Consider the following 6105-nt stretch of genomic DNA (forward strand, 5'->3'; position numbering starts at 1 on the left):
AATCACTATTTTACTACATGTAAACCACACAATAACCAAATTTCTGTAAAGTCAGCATTGTAATCCTTATAGAGAATAAACTTTGAATTTGAATTTGAATTTGAATCATGCCGAGACATGATAGTGGCTAGAGACTATCTAAGTACAAGGATAGCCACTAACATGCCGAGGCATGATAGTGGCTAGAGACTATCTAAGTACAAGGATAGCCACTATCATGCCGAGGCATGATAGTGGCTAGAGACTATCTAAGTACAAGGATAGCCACTATCATGCCGAGGCATGATAGTGGCTATCTTTGTACTTAGCAAATCAAAGCTGTAATTGCAAATTGTAACCTTTGCAAAGAAATAAACTTTATTATTTATTATTATTATAACTCTGAATGATCTCTCTAGCCAAGCCAACTGATTTTTAATGATTTTTCTCTAGCTAGTTAACTTTGAAAAATCTAGATTCACTAGATAGCTAGCTTTGAATGATCTTGAGTCTCTAGTCAGCTAATTTTGAAGGATCTAGTCATAATAAGAGTAATAAGAATTCCTTACTATCTTAATATTTACCAATAAGTCAAGACAAGATAGGATAAACTTTATTCAGGTTCACCACCTATGGTTTTATACAGATTAAACATTTATATACATACTACATAATGTGAGAGTAAAGAGAACAGATATCTGAGACTGAGTGTGATTATCTTACTAAGCCTTCCTGTGGTATTCCTACTCTTGTTTAAATGGTTATATGTAGTACTTTCTCTCTAGTGGTACCTTGTATTGTAGTGGTACCTTGTAGTGTAGTGGTACCTTGTATTGTAGTGGTACCTTGTAGTGGTACCTTGTATTGTAGTGGTACCTTGTATTGTAGTGGTACCTTGTATTGTAGTGGTACCTTGTATTGTAGTGGTATCTTGTAGTGGTACCTTGTATTGTAGTGGTACCTTGTAGTGTAGTGGTACCTTGTATTGTAGTGGTACCTTGTATTGTAGTGGTACCTTGTATTGTAGTGGTACCTTGTATTGTAGTGGTATCTTGTAGTGGTACCTTGTATTGTAGTGGTATCTTGTAGTGGTACCTTGTATTGTAGTGGTACCTTGTATTATAGTGGTACCTTGTATTGTAGTGGTACCTTGTAGTGGTACCTTGTATTGTAGTGGTACCTTGTATTGTAGTGGTACCTTGTAGTGTAGTGGTACCTTGTATTGTAGTGGTACCTTGTAGTGGTACCTTGTATTGTAGTGGTACCTTGTATTGTAGTGGTACCTTGTAGTGTAGTGGTACCTTGTAGTGTAGTGGTACCTTGTATTGTAGTGGTACCTTGTAGTGTAGTGGTACCTTGTAGTGTAGTGGTACCTTGTAGTGTAGTGGTACCTTGTAGTGTAGTGGTACCTTGTATTGTAGTGGTACCTTGTAGTGGTACCTTGTATTGTAGTGGTACCTTGTAGTGTAGTGGTACCTTGTATTGTAGTGGTACCTTGTAGTGGTACCTTGTATTGTAGTGGTATCATGTATTGTAGTGGTACCTTGTAGTGGTACCTTGTAGTGGTACCTTGTATTGTAGTGGTACCTTGTATTGTAGTGGTACCTTGTAGTGGTACCTTGTATTGTAGTGGTACCTTGTATTGTAGTGGTACCTTGTATTGTAGTGGTATCTTGTATTGCGGTGGTACCTTGTAGTGTAGTGGTACCTTGTATTGTAGTGGTACCTTCTATTGTAGTGGTACCTTGTAATGTAGTGGTACCTTGCATTGTAGTGGCACCTTGTATTGTAGTGGTACCTTGTAGTGTAGTGGTACCTTGTAGAATAGTGGTACCTCATAGTGTAGTGGCACCTTGTAATGTAGTGGTACTTTGTAGTGTAGTGGTACCCTGTAGTATAGTGGTCTACCTGGAGGGCATTCCGGGGATATGTAATGTAGTGGTACTTTGTAGTGTAATGGTACCTTGTAATGTACCTTGTAGTGTAGTAGTACCTTGTATTGTAGTGGTACCTTGTAATGTAGTGGTACCTTGTAATGTAGTGGTACCTTGTAATGTAGTGGTACTTTGTAATATAGTGGTACCTTATAATGTAGTGGTACTTTGTAGTGTAGTGGTACCTTGTAATGTAGTGGTACCTTGTAATGTAGTGGTACCTTGTAATGTAGTGGTACCTTGTAATGTAGTGGTACCTTGTAATGTAGTGGTACCTTGTAATGTAGTGGTACTTTGTGATATAGTGGTACCTTGTAGTATAATGGCACCTTGTAATGTAGTACCTTGGAGTGGAGTGGTACCTTGTAATGTAGCGGTACCTTGTAATGTAGTGATACTTTGTAGTAAAGTGGTACCTTGTAGTATAATGATACCTTGTAATGTAGTGGCACCTTGTAGTGTAGTGGTACCTTGTAGTAGAGGGACGCTTTATAGTGCAGGGACAACTATCTGACAGCATAAAGTGATGTAGTCCCTCCTTCAAGGCACACATACGCCTTAGGCAATTAATCAGTTCTGTTATACACATGAATGCAAACATGAAAGGGAACCTGTTATAGACAGTGAACACCGACTCTGTTCTCTACACACCTGTGTCTGGCCACTGACACAAGCATGTCATATTTAACACTCATGGAGTGAAGAGCGCTTATTTCAGGTGACAGGCAATCATTACAGTTAGCGTACACCTTTAGATATGTGGACACATTTTGAGTACGAGTATAGCAAACAGTTTAGTATGAAGGCTGGAAGCCCAACTATTGATGCCTGCTCCAATTTATGTATAAAAACCATCACTCTGTGCGACATCAACTGCACCAGTGGGATGGTGAACAGAGGGAAAAAGATATTTTGAGTTACTGTTTAACTTTACTAGATTATCCTAAATTACTAAGCCTCTAAGATTTCTAATCCGAATGAAATCTAGGCCTACTGCAGTTGTTAATGAGATGTAGTAATTTGTGGTGAGTGGGTTGATTCAAGACTTTTGGTCCCGCCTCTCACCTTTACTGATCTCCGTGGTGAGGTCATACCAACTCTTAAAACTGTGTAATGTTTGCAGCCACCGCTTCTTCTATACTTCACCGTTAAGTAACCAAGTTTTTTATTTAAGCCTAATACATAGTTGTGACTTATTTCCTACAGAATCCTTAGCACTGAGAAAGTACATGAGTGAGCCTGGCTAGAACGTTGATTATTATTATTATCAGTAGTAGTAGTACTAGTAGTAGTAGTAACAGTAGTAGTAGCAGTAGTAACTAAGGACCATAGAGCGTCTAGCCAATGGTAGGCAATCAAGTTTGATCCAAGGAACTGGGAAGGACAACCCAATTCCTTGAATCAAGAGCCTTCGACGAGCATCAAGGCAACCTCCCTTGAAGGCCATACGTAAGTATTGATTGTCAGTAAAGGTGCGTCGCTCAGGTACGTCTAGTCTAGACGCACATACTAACAATAGTCTGAAATTAAAAACCAATTAATAAATTACCTTTACTTCCACTGTACGAACATAAAGAATCACCAGTGTGTGTGTTTGTCTTCATATACGTAGGTTATCACATGATAGCAGGAGAGGGCTAGTTATGTGGTGCTATCTGTGGTGCTGCTATCTATAGTGTTATCTGCTGTTATCTAAAGTAATGATCCTCAGCTATGGCATTTGCTTGGTGAATAATGGCACTCTGATAGCATTTATGGGGAGTTGCCATGGTTTTGTCTCATTGTTTTGTAACCATAATTATGCGATAGGATATATTGAGCTGATTTATATTTTGATAAGATTCAGTGTACTGTATATATCTTCTTCTTCTTCTTCTTCTTCTTCTTCTTCTTCTTCTTCTTATTATTATTATTATTATTATTATTATTATTATTATTATTATTATTATTATTATTATCATCAGCTAGGCCTGTATACCTTGTACATGTACTTGCAGAAATAAAGATATTAGTATTAAGAGTGATTACTATATTGAGCACCTGCTGCTAGGCTGAGGGACTGATTACCTCATCCTCAGTCCCTCCACTCTTCTCTTGTCCTTACACTGATGAGACACGTGTGTAACAGTTGTCTTTATTTCGAAACGTTTCGCCTACAGAGTAGACTTTTTTCAGGCTACATAGGAGGCAGCAAAAGCAATGAAAACGTAGTTTTGAGGGGCAACAGGTGTAAGGTGACTAATACCCAGGTACCTACTTACTGCTAGGTGAATAGTGACAGCAGGTGTAAGGTGACTAACACCCAAGTTCCTACTTACTGTATGGAAATAAGTCACTCTGTCTGACTTTTTTGGGTTATCCTAGGTTCTCTACACATATGCTGCTATGTATGATAATTCTATGTAACTGTATTTGTGTATACCTGAATAAACTTACTTACTTACTTACTTACTTACTAACAGCGACAATACGTGTAAACTTACCGACTTACTTCAATTTGTGTAACTGTACTTATTGTAATAAAGTTGGTAGAATTACCGACAATATGTAAAGTAAAAGGACACAAGTGCAACTAATGTGACTTTTATTGTGGCAACGTTTCGCTCTCCAGGAGCTTTATCAAGCCATTATGGCTTGATAAAGCTCCTGGAGATAGATAGATTTAGATTTTGCCACCGAAGTGGCTAGTTTATTGTGCCGCCCATATCCATCCTGTGGACGGTAGCGCGAGAGCATATGGATACACAAAAGGCCTAGGAACTAGGCCCCCAAAGGGTTAACAGGAATACATATGGATTTATATCTACACATCTATAGTTCACTTATCTGTTACAAGCAAATTTAGGAAATTTGCTTAGTATATCTGGTATCTTATTTTCATTAATAAGATATCTTGACATGTCACATAGGTTATTATACTGTCTGTCTCTGTATTCCTCAATAAGTGGACAATTAAGCACATAGTGTTCAAGAGAGTGACCATATGCCTGATCACATAATTTACATTTAGTTTGTTCATCATCTGTGTGTCTCCCAAACTGCCAGAAGTACTTGTAACCAAGCCTAAGCCTGGCCACTACAACATCAGTCAGTCTGTTCACATTGCAAGTTGAAGAGCGAAACGTTGCCACAATAAAATGTCACATTAGTTGCACTTGTGTCCTTTTACTTTACAAACTGTACTTATGTGTACCTGTGCCTAAATAAACTTAATTTCACTGGGGAGATATAAAATAAGTGTGAGTGTGAGTTAGGTGTACCTAGCATGGGCCAGTATAGTGTGAGTTAGGTGTACCTAGCATGGGCCAGTATAGTGTGAGTTAGGTGTACCTAGCATGGGCCAGTATAGTGTGAGTTAGGTGTACCTAGCATGGGCCAGTATAGTTTACTCACCTAACTGTAGTTGCAGGGGTCGAGACTCAGCTCCTGTGAGTGTGAGTTAGGTGTACCTAGCATGGGCCAGTAAGCCAATTACATTGATAATAACAATAATGGTGTATACAATTTTCATAGTATAGAGAGTTTTCCTGATAATAAGATGTTATCTTCATTATAGAATAATAAGAAAATATTATAACCTTTATATTATAATAATAAGGTAAAAGGACCCCAATGGAAATAAGTCACTGTCTGACTTTTTTGGGTTATCCTAGGTTCTCTACACATATGCTGCTATGTATGATAATTCTATGTAACTGTATTGTGTATACCTGAATAAATTTACTTACTTACTTACTTACTTAAATAATACGTGATGTAGATATATAATAGTCAAAATGTTTTTATTGAACAATGTTGTGGTGTCTAATGGGAAAATATCTCGTTATTTGAATTTACTGGGTCATCCTAGGTTAAATTTTTACACAATTTACCAGATAAAACTATTGCGAAAGTTTTAAATTATGTAGGAAGCCTAAATAAAAAAAAAGCCTACAAGTAACATAACCGTTGTAACGGATTATTTAAACATATATGTAAAACTTTAATTGTTTATGAGTAACGTTTTTAAAAAATATATATACCATAAATGAAAGGAGATAAAGTGAAGAAACAGTTTATTAGAAATAACTGATTTTTAATTAAACTAGCTTAAATAACACTAATTTCCAACATTAATGAAAAACGCCGATGATAATAGTTCCTTTACAATACATTTATTGACTAATATTAAAATAAATTAGAACATTATATC

This window comes from Cherax quadricarinatus, chromosome 64 (assembly GCF_038502225.1).
Source record: "Cherax quadricarinatus isolate ZL_2023a chromosome 64, ASM3850222v1, whole genome shotgun sequence".
In the NCBI taxonomy this organism is placed as follows: Eukaryota; Metazoa; Arthropoda; class Malacostraca; order Decapoda; family Parastacidae; genus Cherax; species Cherax quadricarinatus.